Consider the following 26,840-nt stretch of genomic DNA (forward strand, 5'->3'; position numbering starts at 1 on the left):
CTAAGAAGAGACATCACAGAGCTAGCTTGCGCTCTGTCTCTCTGCTGTGTGAGGGCAGAGGGGTCTGCAAGCCAGAAAAAGAGATCTCACAAAGAATCCAGTGACTGGCACCTTGATCTTTCATTACCCAGCTATAATAAACTATAGTCATTATAATAAATTTCTGTTGTTTTAGCTACCCAGTCTGCAGTATTGGTCCGGGCTGACTAATATGCTCTCTAAACCTCAGTTTTTACACATCTAAAATCAAAATTTGTAGAGAGAAACAGATACAATAGTCCAAGCATAGCACTTGGTACAAAGTCAAGTATTACTATTGAGTTTTAAGTAATAGGAATTCAAAGGGAAAAGTTCAAAGGAAATTACTTGAATTCTCTACGAACTGCTTATCTACTACCAAATGCTCGTATCTGCAGCAAGAACGCCCTCCTTTATCCGGGAGCCGTCTAGAGACTAGAATCCATGTGAAAATCCTTACTGTTGTGTAAGGCAGGTTATGCTTGCAAAGCATTGTCAGAGCCAATGTCTGAAATTTCTGGATAACCATTAGCCCAACTCATCTCTTCATTAGTGTAGATATGGCAGAGGAGTAAGTGGTTGTTCAAAAAAATAAGAAATCCTCTGTGTTCTTCAGATTCTAAGATAGTCGTTGAGCTTTTTGCTTTATTTTGGCCCTTTGCCTTTATTTACACAGGAGGCCTTTATTTGCTTCCTGGAATACAGTAGGGTTTTGTTTCATTTGGCCTTTTTGTTTTGCTTATTTGTTTTATTTCAGCATTTTCTCTTTATTTGTAAGGGAGCCCATATTTGGCTACATGCACTGACATAAGAGACAGGATAAAGCCATCCAGACAATATTTGATTCTTTTATGTTTGAATTTATATAAAGTAGATTTAGTTTGGTAAGGTTACTCTCATATCTGAGAGCCAACCAACAGTGACAACTGTTTTATCCTACTTCTCACCTTATTTGAGTGACTGAACTGGGTCGATGGGTGTCTCTATCTTCCCCAAACACTCTGTGTGGGCCACTGGGATTCTGAAAGCATTCCCGAAAGAGGAGGAGCCTTTTTCAGAAAAGAGTAAATTACAGTCAGGCCTGGTTCTGAAAAATAGCAAACTCAGGAAAGGGAAATAACAGAAAAATAGATCATGAAGTCCCTATATTGGAAATCTTAATGTGGGTACAAACCAAATATTAGCTTAGAGTTGTGACGTATGTATTGAAAACCACACAGACACATGCGCACAATTTTAAATCTAATATAAATAATAGCTAACAATAGATCATACCCATTAGGTTTTACTATAAGTGCAAGGAAACAATTTTCTGACCTATTAAAGCTTAATCCAATCAAATCATGAAGCTAAGGGTAGAGTATGGTATCAGCCAAGAGATTTAACCACTGAATTCATCTGGGGCCTTAAACAGATTAAATAGATCAGTGTTTCATGAATCCACTCAGTAAGATAATTTCAAGCCTTCTTTTAAATGTAAAAGTGCATGATCTTGATACATTCATTTTGTGTATTTATCACATAGAAAAATCACTAACAGAATTTCTAAAAATTCTATTTATTTTTTTTTACCCTCTTCAGGTTTAGGGAGAGTCCTCTGAGCGTGGTGAAACATGCCAAAGATGGATCTCTGGGGGGGGAGGGGGTCCATGTTAAAGGTGTAAAGTTATATGTGGGCCACTTGGAAGTGATAGGTACGAGAAATGGAAGGGAAGAAGGGGAGGGAGGAAATAAGTCAATCTCACTTATTAATTATGAAACAAATGTCCTAATTGAAATATCAAATTGAGTCCACTAGTGAATTAAAAATAATGCCTCTCCACCAAGTAGGATATATCCCAGGAAAACAAGGATTGTTCATCTCCTTTAGGACAATCAATATTAACAGAAATCACTAAGTTTCTGGATGAAAGAAGATTTCAATGTCATAAATGCCAAAGTTTTCAAGATTCATCTTTGCTTTGAAAAATCCCAAGTAGGGATTTGAAAAACCCAAATAGGAATAGGAGGAAAACTTCTTTAATATAATGAAGAGTTATCTGCCAGAAACACCCACCAAATATCATGCTCGATGTTGACATGTGTTTCCACTGCAGTGAGAAGGAAGACAGTGAGGACAATAGCCTTCATGCCTGTCACCGTTGTACCCTGCTTCGCAGACAGGAAGTAGAAAATGTGTAAAAAGACAAAACTGTAGCTTTATTGATGATATGGTTGCATAACTAGAATACCCAACACAATCCACTGAAGAACAGACTTAGTAAGACAATTTTCTTAAGTGTAGGATTCAAAGGATAACGTATAAAGAGACGTAAACTTATCATACTGCCGCAATGGATGAAAAGAACTGTTTTAATGGGGGAAAGAAAAATTATCAAAATAACCAAAAGCCATAAAACAGGAATGAACCTAGCATGTTTAAGATTTGATGAACATTATAAAGTCCAAACTAAAGAAAAAAGTCCCGTGTTCCTGTATGAGAAGAGTCCTTCTTGTAAAGCTATTACCCCCAGATGTTCTAAGGTACCCAATGTACTGCAAATCAAAACCCCCACAAGTTTGGTTACCTTCTTTATCACATTTGACATACATTCTTACACTCATCTGAACAAGAAAGTGCCCAAGACTAGCCAAGAAGAGTTTGAAAATAATAGCGGTGGGTGAGTATGGGTATTGAGAAAACTGCCCTACTTGGTATCAAAAAATATTATAAGAGTAAAACTGTCAAATAGAATAAAAAGAATATTAACAAAGAGAATATTGTCAAATGAATAGAGAATCCCAAACATATCCATGCATATTCAGAAATGTATCATATCATCAAGGTAATTTATTTCATTAGGAAAAGAATAGACCTTTCAATAAATGGGGTTGGTACCCACCTGAAAAAAATTAAGTCATAGTCTTTCATTACAATACAATAAATTCCAGATGGCTTAAAAAAGTTAAACGTAAAAGTAATTTTATATAGATGAAATAATAGCAGAAAATATAGAATATTTTAGTAAGGTTAAGTTGGGAATGGTTTTTCTAACAATGCAGAAGTCCAGTTAGTATTAGCAACATAAAGATTAAAAATTTGTGCTTAATGAAAGCTATAATGTACATAGGTTAAATCTAAGTGGCAGATAACAAGAAATTTCTTGTGATGTATGTACAATTGATTAAGGCCATAATATAGAAAGAGTGCTTAAAGTTACACTTTTAATGAGCAAAGGCTGTGAGCAGATAATTTGCAGAAGAAATACAAAGCATCGGCATGTTTATTAAAGCATATTTAAACAGATTAGCAATTAGGAAAGTAAAACTTGAAATAATAGGTACAAATTTTTGCCCATCAGACGAACAAAAAATAAAAATGGGTCATATCTAGTATTGGTAAAGTTACAATTAAGTGGGCTATTCACACTTCGCAGGAATATAAATCAATAAAGCTTTATTAGTAATTTGACAGTTTTGAAACTAAAACATACATGCCAGAAATTCTACTTCTAAGAATTTACCCTGCAGAAGTACTCTACATGTGCAGAAAACAGTGCAAGAACGATTCTTGTGGCATTGTTTGTAATTGTAAAAAACTGGAGTTTTAAATGTATATCAGTTGAGAAGTGTCTAAATAACTGATGATAATCCGATGGAATATTCTGCACCCATTAGAACATATGAAAGAGATATCCGTAGGCATAAAGGTCTTTAAGGCAAATTAAGCAAGAGAAAAGAACATAATAGAATCCCATGCTTTTTCCTTAAAGAAAGATCACGTATGTATACATATTCTAACATGATAGACCTAAAAAAACTCTTCACAGATATACACCAACCTGTGAGTAGTGGTTATCTCTGGAGAAGTAGTAGTGGGGGCAGGTGGGGAGGGGTGTGAAGCAAGACTGACAAAATTTAGTCTCTGTATGGTTTGAACCTTTTATAATAAGTGCACATTCATACATTAGTCGGTCAGCTTTAAAAATATCAAATTCACAGAGAATTTTCAAAAGCCAATCATATTTTGTTGAAAATAATATCTTTGCATTTTCTAGGTCCTTGTACTTGTTTGTGCTTAACAAGGGGATTACTGGATGTTTGCTGTTTGTTCATAGGCTAACATTTTGGTTTGCTTAATGGGATTTTTTCCCACCCATTTAGGGAATTCTTTCATATTTCTTTATCATTTTCTTTCAACCAAGTAGACTCCACCCTCAGAAAGGACTGCCAAAGTCCCCACAACAGTGTCACAAAGGAGAGGAACACAATCGCAGGCCACTAATTTTTATGACGGTAAAGGCATTGGTTTGTCCTTTTGAAATCCAAGCTGAAGCGGCAGTTCTCAGATGCCTAGTTCAGTTCTCATTAGTCATTTATTACCCCTCCCCTCCCCACCACACGCCCAGAGTTCCATTTCAAAATCCAAATCTTTCATCAAAATTCAAGGTAAACAAGTGACAATGTTCCTTCCTCTTTCCTGAACTAACACCCCGGCGTCGACATCCGTCATCCTCAGAGCCCAGCTTTTTCTTCACTTGCCCAGGGGCTGCGGGCAGTGCCACACCCACTGAGGGTTTGGGGCTTTTAGAAAGTAGCTTCTTAGAAAACCAGAAACCTGCTTGGGACTGGAATTTTGTGCACTACTTGGAATAATAAAATACCAACCCGACAGGTAGGTAATTTCCTTCTGGCCTTTGAATAAAATCCAAACTCCTTAGCCTGTCCTTTGAGGCCATGTATGCTCTCCTAGATCCTATGACCTCATATCACACCACATCCTGGTTACAGGGGCCTTTCCTCTGACCCTCCAACAGAAAGCAGTTTCTCCTCAGGGCTTTTTGCACTCACTCTTGCCTCTGCCTGAAACAGTGCTCTCCCCACCAAACTTTGGGTGTCTTGTCCTTCTTTCTTTTTCTCTTTCCAAAAGTAAGCTCAAATATTACCTACTGAAGAGGCCTCAACTATTCCAAACTGAATGAATAAAGGAGTTAAATAAGTCACATCCAAAGGGAACAACTCCGGGGAGAGTGTTCACCTTGGAGTTCCCTAAGTAGACAGTTCTCCAATCTACTGAACACCCAGAGTGGCCTGGATTCACCTTGCCACCTGTAAAGGACTTGCCCTTGAACACAGTAAGAGAGTCAGCAGAGAGGCTAGAAGGAAGCAACTGAATGGAATGTTCCTCACCTTCTCCATTTTCGTCTTTAGAGTCCTGAGAGGTGGGGTGTACGTGTGCGTACGTGAGCAGCAGAGGAACTACAGAAGAGCAGTAAGGTGACCTCTTAGAATACCAGAATCCTCTATCTTACTTCTATCCCTGTCTACTTACAATAAGAGGAAAAAGCGTGGAATCTTAATTTCTCTGAGATTCAAATGTAATACAGGGAAGAATAGTATATTAGTCATTTCTTTCTATGTGCCCATAACCTAGCACAGAGCCTGGCTCATGATGGGCACCAATACATTTTTCCTAACTTTATTTAATTAAAATAATAAAGTCAGATAGAGACGAGGTAGTGAGTGCAGGAGATAAATCAATAGCAATGCATCCTTCTTTGGTAAATCCATAGTATTTGTTAAAACCTTCAATATAGAGTCAACTAAATATAGAACTGAAAAATACATATCCCTGAAGTCATAGGAAGAACCTCAGAGCCATCTCATCTAACTCCCTTAGTTTTCAGGTAAAAATAAAAGCAAACAAACAAACAAACAAAAACCCACTAAGGCCTAGGGCATGTAAGCCTCACTGAAGAGACAGAGTAATTTCATGGCAGAACGATGACTGGACTACTTGCTCTCCTTCAATTCTGCAAGCATTTACTGAGTATATAATCATAGTAACAGCTAAGTGATGTCCCAACGTAGTCACTCTCATAAAATCACGAGACGAGTATTATATTTATCATCCTCTTTCAGATGAGGATACTGAAGCTCACATACCTGGGTGATGTTACACAGCTAATACCTAGGACAGCCAGGGTTAAAATCCACATCATACATTTCCAATGATAACGGTGTTAACCGCTGTGCAGTACTGCTTCCCCAAAATTGCTCTAACACTGTGGGGACGTAAAGATGAGCCAGATAGGACCTTTGCCCTCATGGAGATCAGAATCCAGGTAAATAAGAGAAAAAAGTCTCAGTATGATAGCAATTAAAACAGTAATTCTAAAAAGACTATGGATTTACCAAAGATTGGTAAATGGGTTATGGGTTGAATTGTGTCTCCCCAAAAGATATGTTGAAGTCCTAACCATTGGTACCAGTGACCTTATTTAAAAATAGGGTCTTTGCAGATATAATCAAGATAAAATAAGGATTTAGGGTGGCCCCTAATCCAGTGTTATAACTGGTGTCCTTACAAGAAGAAAACATCATGTTGAAGGGAGACACACAGGAATCAAACAGTGGGTCAAAGGCAGATTTGGGACGGTAAGCTTTGTAGTTGCAAGTCAATGAATACCAGGGATGAATGGCCACCAGCAGAAGCTGGGAAGAGGCAAGGAAGGATTCTACCCAGAGTCTCAGAGGGTGCGTGGCCCTGATGACACCTTGATTTCAGACTTCTAGTTTCTAGAAATATGAGAGAAAAAAATTCTGAGCTAAGCCACTAAGTTTGTGGTAATTCAACATGGCAGCCCTAGGAAACTCCTACACATCCATTCTTTCTTATATTTAGAGATCGTACAACAATATCAAAGGTGAAATATGCTGTTAATAACTAGGACAGATGATCATTCCGCACCTCTTTGGTCTGGTCTTTGACTCAGAACACAGTGAAAGGTCTTTGAAGTAATGAGTATTGAAATTTTATACACAAGTTTATGACAGAGAATTATGCTAACTCGGAAACAATGATACTTTCCCTTTAGCCAAGCCCTGAACATTCTTTTTTACTAATGGCCTGGGTGGGGCTGGCGGGAAGGTTGTAGAAATGAATGATTTAACCTAAAATAGGTGGACAGCTGGCCTAGTTCCCAAAACAAAAGCCTTGGGAAATTGCCATGAAGTCTGGACACTAAGTCTCCAAAGGCAGCCAGCGAGGGCTTTTCCCTCCTCGCCAGTGGAAAAATACAGAAGCTCCTGTTTCTCTGGACGAGCCCCTGATCATGTGGTTGTGCCAGTGGCAGCCAGAAAGTGGCCCACTTCTCTTGGTGGTCTACTTGAAAGAGTCCTGACTTCCAGTGATGACCAAGCCCGTCAGTCACTCTGTGTACGCCGGCTTACATCTCTGATTGTAAAGAGGAATTGTTAAAATAAAAGTAAGCAAGGACTGAGTAAGGACAGTAGCAATGATCTAGGCTCCAGAAGATCTCGTTTCGGTCCCCAGCTCTACCACCTACCAGCTTTAGGGCTTCGACAAAGTCCCAATTTGGAGTATGTTTCTCCAAGGATCCAAGGTAGGGAGAAATGCCACATCATTATGAGGATCGAAATAAATGACATAGGAAATGGAAAAGATCTATGAGATTATAATCTTATAAAAATTTAAGGGTCTTAAAGTTCCCTGGAGGGTGCCAGAATTTGACACACAACCTCCACTCTTCTGGTACCATATTGCTAAAAACCATCTTGGTCCAATTTCATTACACACATGTAATGTGAATACCATCACATCAGCTACAGAGTAAATGTCAGAGTCCTTCACATAGTTTGTAGCACCTTCCTTGGCCTGTGCCCAGCAGCCACTCACAGTTGTGTATCCCTGTGTGTGACCTTGCAGGTACACTGCTATGAAAGCAGTAAGGCCAACCTGTTCAGCTTGAGCTCTTAGGCTCCTGGGCAAGTTACTGAACTGATCTGTGCTTTATTGTCCTCATCTGTAAAACAGGACCAATTATACCACATATCACCAAGTAAAACATAAGAGTACCCAGCACATAGTATTGCTCAATAAATGCTTCCTGCAATCATTATTATTGGTACTCATATTTGCCCTCCAGCTACCCTGCGCTGCTGTGTTCCTTTTATGCAAATGTTTTTTTCTACCTTCTTACCTTTGTTCACAGCACCTTGTTCACCCGAATTTACCTACTCCAGCTCTATATGGAGGATAGAATCCTACCCATTCTCCCAGGTCCGACTTAAATGCCACATCCTTCATGAAGCCTTGCCTGATATCCCCAAGCATAGAGGAGCATCACCTCCCTAGGGCATCCAGAACACCACTGGGGATCTCTCTTATGATGAATCACATTTTCTCTTCTCCATTAATAAGCTGTGAGCTCACATCCCCACCCCCAGCCCAAGACAGAGTTCTTTCCTCGTTCATCTTTGTAAGCGTCTAGCACTTGGAAGAGTGACTTTCTCATAAGAGCTTCTCAGTAAGCATTTGATGAATACATTCATAACCTGCCCAAAGCTCTGGCAGTTGATTTATTCTCCTGGTGATTCTTTACTTTGGGCAATGTAGGTATTTGATGAATAATATTTACTGTGTTTTTAATTTTCAAATGTAATTTAGGTTTTCTGGATTGTTTGGCTTAATTGTAATGAGCATGAAATAATTGGGTAGTTTGAAAGGGAAACTTAATACAGCAATAATATACATATTATACTTTATTTCTATGATGATAAGGTGCCATCAACCACAATAGGTACCATTGATTTACTATACTTTTCAAGGAAAACTTCCACCTTAAATGTACCCATAGATGGTAAGAAGCATCCTAATATCAGAATTGTAAACTGTGAAAAAGATACGCATTAGAACAGAAGTGCAGCTAGGGCTCTTTTCTCCCATCATAGCCCCTCAGTGCTCCACGCTGGACACATGTTAAACTAGACTCACCTAGCCTAGGGGCTGCAGAACACAGCCTCTCATTTCATTTGTATCAGACTTCTCTTTTTCTCTTTGATTACATCTCATGTTCTTCTGCCTCTAAAATGTCTAACATCTGATCCCCTACCTGCCTCTGCCAAGCTCAGGCCCTGGGTTCAGCATGCAACACAACAAAATGGCAGGCAACTGGTCTCCCTATATATGGTCTTCCCAACCTAACTATTCTTATTCAATTGTGTCAGAGTGTAGGCCTACTGAATTTAAGTTTAGACTTCTTAGTCTTGCATTAAAAATCACTCACAATCTAGTTCTTACCTGATTTTCCAGGCTTAACTTTTAATTTAAATACATGTAGCGGCCCCAAGACGTAAAAGCCTTCCTCCTGAGGTTACACCTACACGTAACAGTGTCATACCTCTGCATCTTTGTCTAAACTGTCCTCTTTTCCTGAAACCCAATCCCCATTTCTATTCACTGAAATTTCCCCCACTGTTAAGAGCTAAGCTCAAATGCCAACTCCTCTGTGAGGTATTCCCTGATGACAGCAGCCAGCATCTCTCACTGCTACGACGGAGTTCCTATAAAATTTAGTATCTGTCCCATTCGCACTGCCCTTGACACATCATCATATACTCTGGTTATTTATTTAAATGGTCATCTTCCTATTTTATATACATTTGTCAACTTTGTCGGCTTAAACATGTTAGTTTAGTAAAAATTGAACGAATATATGTGAAATGAAATAAGATCTTTAGAACAGATAATTAAGTGGATTGGATGTCACATGGAGGTTTCTGAGGTGACATGGAGGGAGTCAGCACAGATAAAAATTACTCAAAATAAGAATTTTATTCCAAGCCATTTCATATGCTCATTTGGTGGGGCGCTCACAAGTGTGGTAGAGGAACGGTTAGCATGTTAAAGGGTGCGCTAGAGGGTAAAGTAGCCATTGCTCCTGACCAATTTCTTTTGTTCAGACCAAGTAGAAAAAATGCAAAGCGGAGGGATAAAATATTCAAAATTCTTGGGATCATGGAGAGGAAACACTAACGTGAATGTAATCACCAAAATACCTACTTAAGGTTAGCCGTGTCAGAAAGAAGTTGTCACCATTTTACAGAAAAGAGAAAAGGAAGGAAAAATATGCCATTTTATGGAAAGAGCAAAGGAAGCATTTTATGTCTTCCCTGCTGGTGGTTCAGCTTCAGCCGACAAGCTCTATCTCACGGAGAATTTCAGCACCACCCTCCTCTGTACCACTGGAGAAGAATAAAAATGAAGTCTGTATACGAGATGCATCTGGAGAGAGACAGTAATTACTGGCCAGGACTGATTAAAATTCTCGCTAGGACCTCAGAGAAGCACTGATCATGGCTCGGCAAAGAAAGGAAAGCATCGCTACTGCTTCCCAGAGCACGTGTGGAGCGAGGAACAAAGACAGCAAAATATATCACTGGCTTCTAGCCACAAGCTAAGAAAGTGAATGAAGGAAAAGCCAGATTGTATCGATCTGCCGCTCCTATCTATGATACGATATTCAACTCCATAATCAGGCTGTAGGACGACACTTTCCCTCGCTGTAAGCAGATTGTTAATATTCCCTAGGTCTTTCTCATGCTGCTGCATTTCATCTCCCTAGATAATAGCAATCATAGGGGCAACGTTGGTTTGCGTTACATATTTGTCTCACTCATACACCTGGCAAAAAAATCCTGTGCATATTACACACTGATATGTAGCCAAAAAGGGAATGTTTCCTTCCCTCTTCACTCCAGAAAACACACTCAAGGTTTTACTCCCAGAACCAGGGATGACAAGGTGGCTTTTTTTTGCAGGCTCTTGACTCCCACCTTCCCCTGGCCTAGAGAGTTGGCTTACTAGTTGGCTTCTCTAGTAGATTTTTTTTTTTTTAGAATAAATACTTTTGAAATATTCTTTCCAAAATGCAGGGATCACATGAGCAATGTAATTCACTCCAATTAACTTTGATTTGTTTTCCAGTAATTGCTAACGGATGAGTTTATTAAACTTACGTCTCAGAATTTTTCTAAGCGTAAAAATTCCCTTTAAGAGTTAATGGTTCACATAAGAAATAGGAAGATCAGTAGGAGAAGGAAGGGAAGAATGAAGCAGGGGTAAACAGAAGGGGGAATGAACCATGAGAGACTGTAGACTCTGGGAAACAAACTGAGGGATTCAGAGGGGACCGGGGTAGGGGATTGGGATAGGCCGGTGATGGGTATTAAGGAGGGCACGTATTGCATGGTGCACTGGGTGTTATACGCAAGTAATGAATCATGGAACATTGCATCAAAAACTGGGGATATACTGTATGGTGACTAATATAACAAAATAAAAATTATTTAAAAAAAAGAGTTAATGGTTCACAAGCGCACACCAGTATAGATTTGTCACTCTCTGCTCCATCCCTCACTTGCTGCTTGCTCTTCTTTGCTTAATGGTTTACCTTTTGGAACATGGTTCACTCTCCCAAGGAATGAGTGGAAAATCAAACCACCTAAATCAGTGAACTTCCCAGGAAAAACAATGCGCTTGAAAATGCTGGAAGTGTTTAGGGACATACTAAGAGGTAATAATGGCTTTAGTCATTTTCAAGTGAACCACCTGGCTTAGCGTAAATTTCCCTTTTCCGTCACTTTTGAAATGTGATTTCCGTGTGGGCAAGAATCATGTCATGGAAACTATGGACTAAATGGGATTTTGAAGATCATCTAGTCCTTGCTTACCGAACTCTGAGGCCCTGTTTGTCATTCCCCAAATAAGCAGTAGTTAATTATTTACTTAACTGCATGGGCACCTGACAGATTTAGGCACAGAGAGGAATGTAATTCTGTGTTATTTTGCTTTTAAGTACTGGTAGTCTGTTAGTTTTATTTAATTTTGTAATTGTCTGTCTTTTCCTTTTGCCTCCGCTTTTTTGCAAAAACTCTAACAAGGTTTGCAAAGAAACACAAAATTGGCATGCAAACGAGTTTTGAGAAAAAAGTAGGGCAGGCTGAAAGGAAACCAGTGGACTCCCCAGAAGAAATTGTACTTGGCATTAATTTTTCTATTTACATTCTTTTTTTTATCTTTTCTCCCCCCCCCCCCCCCCGCTGGTATTTGAAAACTGCTAAGAATAAGCAAGATACAATGGGCTTTGCAAAGGGAAGGAAAAGAAGATAAGCATTGCACCCAAATGTTGACATCACAGATGGAATAAAATTATCCCAAATTTTAGGACTATTTCATCCCTAGCTTTAAAAATGGTGTACATTTTTTGTAAGGCTAACTTCATACACTCCGTGCATTTCTTCTATATTCCTGGTAGATGAAAGCCATTAGAAAGTTTGAGCTGGGGGTACCTTAAGGGTAACTCAATACAATGCCCTCGTTTTACTGCTATGGACAATTTGACCCAAAGAGGTGAAGCCACTTGCCTAGAGACCCGTGGACCCGTGGGAGTAGCTGCAGACTAAGGCACAAGCCTCCCACTTCCCAAACCGCCTTTTATCAGAAGATCATCACTAGAACCTACTTTGCCTTTTTCTCATCTTTCTGCCTCAGTCCAGGCTTCTAAAGTTTCCACCATTTTTATGGTCTTTCCACTAATCTCTAAGACTTTAACATGGCATAAGATAGCAGGTACCTTTTCAATAAACTATAAAGCAATCGGTTATTTGCTCATAATGGTATCTAACGTTCCAGCTCTTGAACCTTACTATTTTTCTGTTCCTCTTAACAAAAATAGTTCTTCGCTGCTATTTTCTGACTTAAACTAAACTCTCATACGTATTTCTGTTTTTGCTCTTTTCCTACTCCTTCTCATGTGCTACAGATCAGACTGCTACGATTTCTGAAGCCTGACACAAGAGTCGTTCGCTACTCAATCCCGCTGCCTACTGCCTGTCAGCCGTCCATCAATTCAAAAATGAATATGTAGGAATGTATTTCACAGTCTTGGCAGGACAAATTTTTTAAAGACTCTGACTGATTTACAACATTTAACCAAATTGCTAGAAATATACTCTGACAAAAAATAACCCTCAATACTAAAACATAATTATAGGAAAGAAAAAAAAAATTCGCTCTTCTGGTACCTGGAAAAGTCTGAGATAAAACAACACTAAACGAAATGCTGATTTTCTTTTTGCCCGTTCTTTTAAATTAAATAAACTAAAATACGTTTTTGTACCTAATTATTCGACGTGGGGTAGGAGAGGTGATAGAATATAGATTCAACCACGGTAACTGGAATTTCATTAGAAAATAAGATTAACATATTAGAGCAATAAAAATCCATTGAACTAAATGTGCACACAGAATTAGTATGCCCTTTTTTCATGAGAAGGAAAAAAGCTATGCGTATAGAAGGGGTCTTGCTCTCTAATAAATATTCTCTCTCTTAAGCCCTTGTTGTCTCAGGTGGAAAACTAGGGAAATGCAAACTCAATTTAATGTGCTAGTAGTAAAATGTAAAAAGTACACATGGACACTCCACAGTCGTTTTGTTTAATATGAGTCTATGCAAGAATAATAACTTGGGGTGGTCATTCCCAAATGTTCCAAGTGTGCTGCTTAGAAGATTACGCCTTTTTGCCTCTGGAAGAATAAAATGAAAAGAAAGAAAAAGAAAACAGAACATAATAGGAAAGAGATGGAAAATAGGAAACAAAGAAGAATAAGAAAGAAAGCAGCAGGAGGAGGAAAAGTCATAGATTCTTCCTGAGTTATGGGAAGACTCTTGCAGAGGGAGGAAGATGGTTCTGTTTGACACCCAAATATTTTTTAATTTTAAAATTCGTGTCTTTCTACCCCGCTGCCCTTTCCAATCACCTTTCTATCCACACTAATGTTCACCTGGAATCACAAAATTTAAAAAATGTTATTAGAGCAAAAAAGTCCTCAGGATACCCCCTTCCTCAGCTACATTTTACAGACAAGGAAAATAAACATTTAAGATATGTATATATACCGAAACATTGGAGGCCTTCCCATGTCAGCATATCCGTATTAGGTTTGCCCAAGAACACAGAAAATTATTCTAAATAAATTAGAAGAAATATATTAATTTTAAAACACAATTACTCGGGGCAGAAGGGTGGTAGTACTGGTCTTTTAGATCAGTTTAACAGTAATTTACAGCTGAATATTTAGAAAAGATATATGGCCTGCCCTCAAGTGTTTAATCCCATGCATATGAAAACACTCAAGTTGTAGAACTAAGGATGTCCTTTATTAAAACTTGTCACTGCAGTAATTCTTCTTGGGCCTTGAGTTCCTTAACCAGAAGAGCCAGAGTTGAACGGGTTGGTGAAAAGCAAACTTCCCCACTTGGTTTATTTCATATAGAAGACACTGAAATATGTAGACTAACTTTAGAGTAAAGAGAGCCCCAAGTCTAGCCTATCGTAAGTTGTGGATATTTGGAAGAAGCAGAGAAGAAATCAGGAAGAAGCTCAGACTTGAATGACACGGTTTGGATAAAGCACAGGAGCTGACCTGATACTAGCCTTTCGACTGACTAAAAGAGGAAAAGACTTGACATCCTCAGATGTCCAGACAAGAGCTATCTGGTTATTATTGCTCTTCAAGTGACTACTTGAGGTGACATTTTCCAGAAAGAAAGACCACTCGACCTTAGTATGTACTGTCAAGGAATTTGTGAAGTCCCTTTTTCTGAAGCTTTACAAAATTAGGCAGGACATCTAGGGAAGGGGGTTGGATGAAATCCCGTGATTACGTATAAGAACTGAGTATCATGGAGTACCCTTCTCACCCTAACAAGTCAAGCAAAGGATCAAGAATGCGAAATAAAGAAAATATATTCTATTCTCTTTTAAATTTTTTAAAGAGGTAAAAAAGGAAATTGCCTTCGTCTGTCTCCTCGCATTTGCAGAAGAGAGCACGTTGTTTGCATCTATAAGGACTGGAGGATACTGTCAAAAATTATCAGTTTGTGGCATGACAGTTCCTGCTAGAGTAACCTAATTGTCTTTGACTCACTTTTAATCTGGGTGGATGTGGTGAGAATGGCTGATGTTGCTTAACAGCATTTAGTGTTGGTGTTAAATATAGAAAATTCACACAAAGATTCTTATCTACAGAGGAGTGGAAAACATTGTTACACACGATGCAAGAGTCAGAGAGAGAGAGGAAGGTGGGAAATGTCCCCCTTCCTGCCACATATTTCATCTGTGAACAAAGTTCCCACTGGCTTCAAAAAAAAATTCTGTGCCCAAGAGAAATAGTTAAATGTGTGGTGGGGACTGAAAAAGCAAGTCCATTATGAATAACAGTACCCCCAAGAAAGTATACATTACCTGAAGGTAGAGATGGAAAAATGATGCACTATTCAGAACTGAAAACAGGATAACTAAATATTATTACAAGGTGCAAAGAGAATCGGTTCTGAAAGTGATCATTTTGAATGCAAGAGAAGAAAGATTTGGAACAAGAAATCACTAAAACAGCTTTTCTTTGAAAATAAAGTTTTATGTAATTTTACTATAGTTGAAGATGGAAAGACACATTGGTGGTCTCACGTCTCATAAGCACACCACACAATAGAATCACCTCTAAAAAGAGATGAGGAAAATAAAGGCATACGATATGTATATATACCAAAATATTTAAGGATTTCCCATGGCAGCATATCCAGGGAGCAACTATTGGTGTTACTATATATTAGGAGTTTGTATCTACAAGAGTCAATAAACACTAACATGTAAGCATAGTCACCGTACATCCAATGTTTGAGGAAACAGTCCTATTGTCCTTCAACAATTATATCCCTGAAGCATTCTTTATTCAATCATATTTAAAATGTCTGACTTAGAACATATGATCACAGTAATAAGAAAACAAACAAATCATACATTTTCACCACACTTGCTTTACACAGTTTGTATAGAGAAAAACTTGAGTTGATAGTCTGGATTAAATTTAACTTTTACCCCCAGAGACAATCTGTGAAAATTCAACTAAAAACAACAACCTTTTGCGAAAAGCTACTATATATATCTGGCTCTAAGCTAAGGAAAAACAATGCTGAAGTTTTTAAAGCATCATCTCTGCCCAGAATGAGCCTATAATCTAGTAAGAGATCAATATACCCACTTCCACAGAATAAAAGAGAGAGAATGGTACAAAGAATTTCAAGAAGACAAAACCAAGAGATTAATTTCTCCTGGGGCTGGGGAAGGAGTTGTCCTTGAAGGAGGAAGTCAAGTTTAGAGATATTAGTATAATTTCAACAGTTGGATATGGTGGTCATGGAAGAATCAACATTCTACTTATGAATGAGAGTACGAAGAGAGTCGTCAGGAGGAGAAAACACAGAGAAGTGACCAGAGACTGGTAACAAGGCTTGTGTTTCAGGAGTGTGGGCCCCTGGATAAGAGATAGCTACCAAACACCTTACCAGGTCTGGATGGGTGAGGGCTCTATCAACTATGCTAAATACTTTGGACTTGATTCAATAATCAAAGGAGAATCACTACTTTTTTGAGAAGAGGCATAAGTCCACTAAGTGGAAATTTAGGAAAATTAACCTGATTATAAGATAATTGGAAGAGAGAAAGCTAAAGTCCAGTTTGACTAGTGCATAATTTTAGAAATAGGTAATAAAGGCTTGAACGAGAGCAGTGTCCATGGAGAAAAAGGGGAAAGAGTAGAAGCTAGAAGCACAGGAGAAGGATGGGAATAGGACTTACATAATGACTCTAGACGTAAGGGGCAATGGGAGTGGGAGTTGAACTCTGAGACATACGGGGGAATGGGAAGGACGATGATACCAAGGACAGTGATGGCAAGGAGCTTAACGATTTTGCTCCACTGTCTGACTCCAATTTCACTGCCCCCTCTGCAGCCAAACTCCAGCAAACCATGCTCAACCTCTGAGGTCCAAAAATTAAATCACATTGAGAAATCTAGTTCTCTCTTTATCCCATACTACAGAAGCCATTTCTGGAGGTCAACAAGTACTAAGATTCTGTAGTTTTCTAAAAACAATAGTTCTGAAAGCCATGCTAAATGTGTAGCTTACACTCGACTAGATAATTTGAATCTGATCACCCCTTCAGACTAATGTCCAACTGGAGGATCTGACCTGAGTGTCCAAAGACTGTCATGAAATTTGTTTGAGTTGCTTCCTTTTCCTGTATGAGACACTCCCAATGGTTACCAAGGAGTCATACTCTACTAGTGAATCTTATTGGTAGACGAAGAATGTGGACAGTGATTGGTAGGCAACTGAAGGCTGGCCTTTAATGACCTATTCAAAAGTAATGTTTCAGTAAAGGAGTTTACATGTTAAAAATAATAAACTAAAGGGGAAATGGAGTCAAACTATACAATGCGTTCCCATATGGGTGGAAAAGTCAGCGTAGGCAATATGACAGAAAGCTCCTACAGGTATCCAGAAACATTTAGCCAAAGATATTGCCCTTGTCTCACTGATAGATTTTTTTTCTAAATGCGCTTAAATATGAGCACAAACTCTTTTAAAGTTATATCTCTGGTCTAAGCTCTTGTAAGCACATCATCACAGAACCTCAATGATTCTATGCTCTCACTCTACCAAGGCCAAACTAGGAAGAAGAGCAGAACCCTTGGAGCTTGAATGCCCCAGTGAAAACCCCTATGAGGGAGACGACAAGTATGTGTACGCAGGTGCACATGTGAACGTGGCAGGAGGTGGGAGAAAGATTATTCCCAGGGGTCAGGCTGGTCTGATTTGGGGTTTTCGGTTTGAGTGATATGACAACAAGAGACGACAAGCATGCCAATGTCTAGTGAGCAGAGCAGGTAAAGGGCTGAGTGAGGAAGCCGCATGTGAGAGGATGAAGGCAGGACAGAGGAGAAGAGAGAGAAACAAAAAAGACAAAATAAGACATCATAGGAATGGGTTTTGAAACAAATTCTGTGAATAGGGACTTCCCTCTTGTGTTCACGTCTCCCTCTGCATAGCCTACTCTTCTTTGCTTGGTCAAAAGATGTGTCTCTGATGCCAGACCTCAGTGGCCGTTACAGACCTAGTGTCGGTACCAGGAGGCCAGCAGATCCCCTCGTGACCAGACTTTTCTCTCATAGGCACCTATAATAACTATTTCCACGAAGTGTAAGAGCCAATAGGACACACCCTGGACCTTTGGGCCTCATCTTTCCTACCCAGGCTTTCACTTTCATCCTCATTTAACCACTGCCAAACCATTGCTCAGACTTTCGACCAATTCAGGTGAGCTTTGCTAGGAAGGGGCAGGGCTTCAGGCGCTGCCTGCGGTCCCCAGAGGATGCAGGGTTTGTGCACCTGCTCACATGAAACTCAGCACAGCACTAGTCCCAGTTTCTCCTGCACAGTCAAATGGCACTTTTCACACACTCTTTGGACAAAGAAGACAGCTGAAAGGCATCTGCTGGTTACCACAGGGGAGTCATTTTATAAGCAGCTTGTCAGCAACCCCTAGCTATTGTGTCTGGTAAGATTTTGTACCTGAATGCTCCTTTTGAGGTTATGGGGAAGTATCTTCCCGAGCACCAGCCACCACTTCTCCACCCTTGTTAGCCCAGCTTAGTGCAGAAAACTTCTTCGTCTTCCTCCTCCTACCCGGGATTCAACAATTCAGTTTTGTGGACATTAATTGAGCATCTGCTACATGCAAAGCTATGAGATAAATCAGGATAGTAGAGGGACGAGCGTAATATGAAAAGCTACTTGAGGCAAATTGTACTTTTTAAAGATGGACTCATCAATATAGTCTATCCCACACACTTTCCTTACAGTGTGATTTTTGAGAGGCAGGATATACTTTCTATCCCCTTGAGTCTAGGTAAGGCTGTGGCTACTGCAGAAACAATGCTCTGACATCCAAAGGGACATTATAAAAAATATACATATATAGTTTGTGCCCTGTTCTCTCGGGATGCACGCAACCCAGCCACCATATTGTGAGGAAGCCAAGCAGCTCCATGGAAAGACCATGTGTGGGTGCCCCAGCCTCCGTCTCACTTGAGGTCCCAGCTGGAAGCCAGCATCAAACACCCACATATGAGCAGGTGAGCCTTCAAATGATTCCAGCCCCAGCTTCTGAGCCATCCCCACGGATGCTGAGTGGAGCAAAGATGATGTTTCCCCTGAGTCTTGCTCAAATTGCAGATCCGCGATAAAAAAAAATGTCGTTAGTTTTAACCTCTAAGTCTTGGGACCACTTGTTACCTAATAACAGATAACCAGAACAGCATGCATAGCGGGACCTCACAGGGCTCACAGTCAATTTAGGGAAATAAGCATGTTCACAAACGACTATAATATGTCAAGGTATATACGACACAAGGACTTAAAGAGATCCACAAATGAAAATGAATGTGCCGTATATGTGTCTACATCCTGGTTTATGCAGAGGCAATATCTGAATACATTAAAATTAAAAGTAGTTTAATTAAAAGTAGCCCTTAGGTGGGAGGGAGGGAAGACTTCTTTTTGTCCATCTCCTCATATGTTTTAAGCCTTGCCTTATTTATATACATACTTAGTTCTGTAACTTCAAAAACAGTTTAAGTGTCTAAAATAATGATAAAGTAATTTGAGGGAGAAAGATAATCTCTTGCTGCTAGCAGCTTATGGGCCCAGAAAGCAATGAAGCAATGAAGCCATGCCTCAGTGTCGGCCTCTGTAGGAAACAGTGCCAGCCTCGTAGGGTTCTGTGAATAGCCCGGTGCTGCACGAGTACCTGACATGAGGAAGCACTCGACAAACACGAATACAAAGATCTAAGCAATCCTGAACTGCTGAGCGTTGCCATGGCATGTGGACGGAGGGTCCCAAGTTGCAGACTCAGACTGCTGCTTTAAGAAGAGACACATTCTCTCTCCTGTGAAGGTGAAAGGGTAAAAAGGGACCAGCGGCCGTAGGCACATTACAAGAGAGAGCATATGACTGAGTGATTTCAACGTGACAACTTCTGCCAATGCCACATCGACCTACTCCTTTTCCAAAATGTGAAGAGACCACTAACTGAAAACTTTCCATCCCACTTCCCCACTCTGCTTCCCCTTCATGGTTTTCATTGGGTGTAACAAGTTGTCTGCGTCTTACAGATGACCGCCATCCACAGGAGGCCAAGATTAGTATTTACAGTAATTTTGCATCTAACGTTCAGTTTTCCCTGTATTTTGAGAAGCTGAGCTTTGTCTCACTTATGGCCGAGGAACATGATCGTTCCACTTGTTCTCATGTGTAGTTTCCCCATTCGAGTTACATAGGATGCGGTAGGTCAGCCAAAAGATAGAGAGAGTGAAGTTGACGTCTTTTTCCTCAGAGTGCCCCATGTTCTGAAACGTTTGTGAAAACACAAGCTAGGTCTAGAGGTACGAAGGGCTGGAGTACTCTAAAAGACACGGAGAAGGCGAAGTTGCCCATGAGATGACATGATGCGAAAGTATCACCATAGTATTTTCATAATTGACAATGAGTTATCTTAAGTGCTGTATGTTGTAGGGCAATGGCATCATCACTGTGCTTGCAAAGGCAAATGAGTAACAAGCAGTTCCTCTCTGACTCAGAAACTTCTGTTGTTTCCTGTTTGATTTAACTTCCCCAAGTATCTTAGAAACAGATGGACTATTATTTCAGCTCCTTAAAGGTGACTGGGCCTGATGTCTTTTCTTATGAATCAGGTGTTTCATCTCCTCCAAATTTCTGGCATTTCAGGCACAGTTTTAAAGCTCCATTTTCCTTTCCTTACTTAGAGATGACACCAGCCTCTCCAATGCAAGAGAACTCTCTACGCTCACAATGAATTAAACAACAACAAAAATAGTAAAAGAAAAGAGAAATCATGCTAAATGTGGTCAAGAGCCAACTTATTCAATTTTACTAAAATGTAGCCACTTTAAATCCCTTTTGGTATAAACAGGGATAAAATTAAACAAGCCAAGAGAATGACTATGTAACAAACCAATCTTGCTGATTCCATCACTGGGTGCTGAATATGAACAAATGTCCGTGTGAATTGTAATGAGTATACAAACTGTACAAACTGCATACTCGGAGTTCTCCCTGACACATAGGGTGGGATTGGATAGGGACACGAAGCATCCCTAATTAGCTCTATGTGAAGTGTCTGAAGGGGAAAAGCATTGCCTTAAAGATTTGGTGGCAACACTTAGCAGGGACTTCTGAAATTTGGTTCAAGCCACCAGCAAAAATAATAATCAGCATCATTGTACACAGGATTGTTGTGATACCCTGGTCATCCCCAGCCCTCCTCCAGACCATTTTCCCCTGCTTTTCATTGTCTCTGTCTATGGCAACATTCTGGAAAAGGACGTGAAAGGGAGGTCCTGTTCAGATAGCCACGAGTCAATGATTCTCTTTTGTATCTCATAAGTACCCTATTATCACAAGTCTTCAGCACAAAGGGTGCGTCAACAAGAAGGCTCTCAGTCTAGTTGAATAAGGTCTGAGGATCTCATGTATAACATGGGACTGGAGTCGCTAACACTACATTATATAATTGAAATTTGCCAGGAGAGTAGAACTTAAGTGTTCTCCCACACCAAAGAAAGGAATAAATAGGTGAGGTGATGGATGTGATAATTAACTCAAGGCAGGAAACCCTTTCACAGTGTGTACATACGTCAAATCATCATGCTGTACGCTTTATTTATTTATTTATTTATTTTAAGATTTTATTTATTTATTTATTTGACAGAGAGAGGCAGCCAGCGAGAGAGGGAACACAAGCAGGGGGAGGGGCAGAGGGAGAAGCAGGCCCATAGCATAGGAGCCTGATGTGGGGCTCGATCCCATAACGCTGGGATCACGCCCTGAGCCAAAGGCAGATGCTTAACCGCTGTGCCACCCAGGCGCCTCTATGCTGTACGCTTTAAATATCTTACAATTTTGTCAATTATACCTCAGTAAAGTTGGGGCGGGGAAGATGTCTACTGAGGTTGACATTCCTTCAAAACAACAAGAGATAGAGCCGCACTAACTCGTGGTCTGAGGTTGAATGCACCTTCCATTCTTAGCCATGCAGGCCATGCCTCTTTCTCCATCACTGAAAGTGCCTCTTCAGTGATGGGAATAGAACCAACTTGACGCCTGCTCTGTCTTCAGCCCCTGTAAGTAAGGAATTTCTACCCTTTCTAATCCATTTGTTAAAGTGCACACATGCACCCAGCCCCACACCTCGCATAGGCAGGAAATTCTAATTAGTTTATGTGTTCTTTATGTTATGCATTCTTACAATAAGTAAATTCTTTTTCCATAAAAAAGTGGTTTTTCAAAAATAATAAAACTTTTAGAGTATGTCAAAGAGTCCATATTTTTGCAGGGTTCTGTAGGAATCGCTGATGTTAACAATGTTGATCTGATAATCCAGGCACCTCTTTCCCTGTCCCCAAGTGGGGTGGTTTCAACCACAGTATCTCAGATTATCTTTTTGGCCAAGAAATAACATCTCTAAGCCCATGACAACCAACACTCAGCAGACAGTACAAACAAAAACAGAAAGAAAGCAAAACAGAAAACGAACTCCTAGTGACACTCCCACCCCAGGATGGAGTGTTCAGGGCTCCTCACCGACAGCTGACTCTGGAGTCTTCGGGACTGCGTTTCTCCTCTAATGAGGCCCACTTGTGCCCAAAGAAAACCCTTTGTTTGCCTTGTATTAGGAACTGCATGTTACATCCCCACCCCCGCCAAATTTACATATTGAAACCCTAGTACCTATTGAGGCAGTACTTGAGGATGAGGCCTTGGGGAGGTAATTACATTATAAAGGTGGAGCCCTAATGATGGGATCAGTGCCTTTATAAGAAAAGACAAGTGAGCTTGCCTCTCTCTCTGATCTTTCATCATATGAAGGAAGAAGGCTCTCAGCAGAACCCAACCATGCTGGCCCTGTGACCTTGGACTTCCCTGAACTGGGCGAACTGGGAGAAATAAATGTTTGCTGGTGAAGTCACCCAGTCTGTGGTATTTCTTATAGCAGCCCAAGACTGAGATACCTTGAAAGCGGCGAGAACTGTCAAAACCACCGTGCTGTTCTTGTCATGTTGCTGCCAGTAGGTCACAGACCAGGAGGTGCTGAGAGGACACGTGGACCTTCTGAATCACAGGAATTCTAAACAGAGCTCAATAGCTCTTTGCTGTTACATAGTGTATATTAACTTGTAACGTGTTCTGTAAGCTTAGAATAATATTCCATGAACCAAAGTTTTTTAAACCCTGCGCCTCGGTAACCTCACCTGCAAAACGAAGATAATATATTTGTGTTGGTGGGATTGTTCTGCAGATATGAAAAGATGCTTTGGACAGAGCCTAGAACATAGTCACTCAACAACAACAACAACAAAAAGCTTTAGTAGTAGTGGTAAGAAGAGGAAGGGTAGAAGTGGTGGTAGCAGTAGCATCAGCAGTAAAAGCACAGGGGGCCCCTGGGTGGCTCAGTCGGTTGGGTGTCTGCCTTTATGGGCTCAGGTCATGAACCCAGGATCCTGGGATCAAGTTCCGCATCGGGCTCCCTGCTTAGTGGGGAGTCTGCTGCTCCCTCTACCCTTGCTCCTCCCCTGCTTGTGTTCGTTCTCTCTCTCTGTGTTTCAAATGAATAAATGAAAAAAAATCTTTAAAAAGTAAAATAGTAGTAGTAGTAGAAATAGTGGTGTGAGTAGTTGTAGTAGGAGAGGTAGAAGTCGGAGAAGTAGTAGGAGTCTAAGCGTAGGGGAAGCAGTGGCTGCTGATGCAAGAGCCGTAGTAGTAGTAGTTAGCAGTGGGGGTTGGGGGGACATTGAGGCGATTTGGGATGCTACAGGAGAATGATGAGAAGGGAGGAGTTAAGTGGAGACCCTGGACATTACAGGCATATCAAGTTCAAGAGCAATGTGGCCAGCATCAGGATACAAAGGTTCAAAGAAGCTGAGAACGAAGAAGAGTTTACAGGAGGCATCCCGGGGACCTGGCAGCATCGCTTCAGCCTTGCCTGCACAGATTCTCTCGAATGGGGTTAGTCACCAGGTGGGTCCATTCTCAGAGGTCCGTCTGAGCCTCATGCTAACTTCTCGCAAAGTTAGATCTGCAGTCGGACACCTCAAGAACCCTGGGATCCAGCAAGACACATTCAGGATTCAGGATTTTTGTTCACAAAAAAGAAGTCACCATTTACATATAGTTTTTGTTTAACGTGTATTTAGTAACACTGAGAAAATGCCCCTAAATTTTAGCAAACCAAAACACCACCCAAACCAGAGATTCATGGTTGTTGTTTTCCCAGAGCCTGGCCAGATTTGGTTTCCGTGATTTACTGCCCTCTCACCCCGGTGCTTCTGGAATCCCTGTGCATTCCTGGGTCACGCGCATCATGCAGGTACCCCCCCCCCCCCCCCCCGTGGAGGAGGGACCTGAAGGCATCAGACCCACGCAGTTTAGGTCCCTCTCCTTCAGGTTCTAGATTGCTTCTCTAGGAGACTTTCCCTGAACCACCCTCTCCAAAGCCATTCTTAGCGTCCCTCTTTTGTACTCACGTTCCTACAACATGGGCGATTTTTCTTACCACACCATATTATTAACTGGCTCTTTCTTTTCTGTATTTTCCAACAGATTATAAGCTCCCTCAGGGCAGGGTCTCAATTCTTTTTCACTTGTGTCTCTAGCGCCTACCAGAATGCCTGGCGATTGGCGCTGTCCTTAGATTCGCTGAACGAATTACTGAATGCTAGAGGCAGACGCAAGTGGCGGGGTTACCTGCGAGGTGACGAGCACCAGGACTTCTAACAAGAAACAAAGGGGCATATGTGACACGGAGGACAAGCCCAGGCTAAATCGGCTCCATACTTCTGAAGGGACTGAGTGACTCCACAGGCATCTGAACCTACCTACAGACATTCTGATTTTAAAGTAGCATTTTACAGTTGTGTTCGTGACTTCTGTATTTATAAAACAGCCGCTAAAATCACAGCTATACCACCAGTAGGCATGTGCTTGCTGAAGGATGAACTGGCCCAAGAGACAAGCGGTTCCTATAAATAGGCACAACCCCATTTGCATTTGAAAATTTGGCACTTGGGGGACAGTGTTTGGTGACAGCCAAAACTGCCCTTAGAGAGAAAATAGAGATGAGAGAGGAAAGAAAGAGAACATGGAGGAGTGTGAATTCACACGCATCATCTCCTAGGTGCCACAGAGCAAAGCTGTGAGGCAATGCACATGCCATGATGATTCATGCCTTGGCATCGGCGACATCACCTTTTGAGATCCAGCAGCCAGAACCTCCCATCCTGGGCTGAGGGAGAAGCCCACGGGATGTTACTAAGAGAGGGGAAAGAAAATGTTCTCTATATAAAACAGCTCAGTGATGACTCAATGGAAAATACAGCTTTAAATACACCTTATTTCTGTTCATTTATTAGAAATGATTACATTCATGTTTGAACCAAATACATTGATACCTCCCAAAAAAGGAATGAAAAAAACAACATTCTTTTCTACCATGCCTACGTACATGGCCACTCATTGCAGACATCTGGGATTAGGTGGTGGTAGGCAGGCTAGTGCAAGGGAACATAGGAAGAGATCCCAGAGTAACTGGAGGAGACAGAAACTGAGAGCATAAACCTGAATGTGGACCAGGGATCCCGTATGCTGAAAACAAGCATGTTAGGGCCCAATTCTGGAAGGGCTTGATTAGAACCAAGAGGTCAAGATGAGAACTAAAAATGCAGGGAATGTATTGCATGGTGCGCTGGGTGTTATACGCAAGTAATGAATCATGGAACTTTACATTAAAAACTAGGCATGTACTGTATGGTGACTAACACAATATAATAAAAAATTACTATTAAAAAATATTAAAACAATTTTTTTTGTCAACAATTTGTGAGGCAAACTCGAATCATATTCTTTAGTGGAGCCTAAAATCAACATGTAATGTGTACAATTTCTTTTGCTGCATCCTTTTCCTGAAGTCCAAAAAAAAAAAAAGAAAAAAAAAAAGGCAGGGAAATAAGTCCTTCTAGACAAGGAACAGAGCCTACAAGAGATAAACACATTCAGCTTCCCGGGAGAGACAAGCATTTGAAGAAAATATTTAGAGCTTCAAATTTCTCTATGACATTTTAGAAAGTCCAATTGAAATGACAGTGGGAAAAGTCAGACGATTCTGTGGGTATTTATAGAAAAATGAAGGCAACAGCTAATAGACCAATTACATATACCTTTGTTGCTGTTCCCCTCCCCAGTTTATAATATAACATGAATTGGAAAGTTCAGAGACTTAAACAAAGAGAAATGCTACAGACTGAATTCTGAGACTCATTCTTTAAAAACATCTTAGCCAGACATTTTAGAGGTAACATTGAAAAATCTATGTGACATCTGTAAAAACATGAGTTTGGGCAGAGAACTGGTTTGTTTTAAAGGAACACTGGCTTCTATCAACATATCCCAGGGGATGCATTGGCAGCTCTGACCAAAGGGAGAGAGAGAAGCAACTGTCCTTGTGGTTTTTCTATTGACTCTATTGCTTTGAAGGGGCTGGCCACAAGCATTAATGGTTGCAATATTTTCATTCACTCTAAGACTTCCTCCCGCTCTGCCATCATCTCTGATTTGAGATCATATTTTTGCCATTTTCAGTGATCTGCCCTTTTTCCTTTGTCCCTGTATTGGCCCTATACTTCTTATTTTTTTATTGAAAATAAGTTTTTCCCCATTATTATCTCTGTTTTAGGCAGCTTGTAAGAGATAGAAATCCCTCCCACTACTTATAACCATGGTGAATATGTATCATGATCTTTCAAGTCCTTTTTTATTATTATTTTTAACTGGTTGCATAAATAATTACGTATCCTCCTTTGTTACACTTAGGGCAATATCTAATAACCATGTTCTCTTGCATGATTGTAATTGTGGTGGGTTAGTCCACCATATAGCTACACCATATTTTCCAGTTATTACCAACTAATCCAATTTTATTAAATATTAAGCACTTTCTAATGTTTCACTATTGGAAATGAGGATGTGATGAAAACTTGAACATAAATATTTGTTCACAGA

At 40.4% G+C, this 26,840-nt stretch overlaps 1 protein-coding gene across 6 annotated transcripts in view; it reads right to left on the minus strand.

The window, feature by feature from the left end:
• Nucleotides 1–26,840, minus strand: part of CYTIP (cytohesin 1 interacting protein) — a 69,916-nt gene that overhangs the window by 33,563 nt on the left and 9,513 nt on the right. For 2 of the 6 annotated variants that reach the window (XM_044381560.3, XM_057317903.1), the window contains exon 4: nucleotides 966–1,067. The exons of the other annotated variants lie outside the window; for them this stretch is intronic. The gene's annotated coding sequence lies outside the window, so the exon portion shown is untranslated. The remainder of the gene's footprint in view (nucleotides 1–965; nucleotides 1,068–26,840) is intronic. 6 annotated transcript variants of the gene reach the window in all.

Source organism: Ursus arctos, unplaced genomic scaffold (assembly GCF_023065955.2).
Source record: "Ursus arctos isolate Adak ecotype North America unplaced genomic scaffold, UrsArc2.0 scaffold_1, whole genome shotgun sequence".
Taxonomy (NCBI): Eukaryota; Metazoa; Chordata; class Mammalia; order Carnivora; family Ursidae; genus Ursus; species Ursus arctos.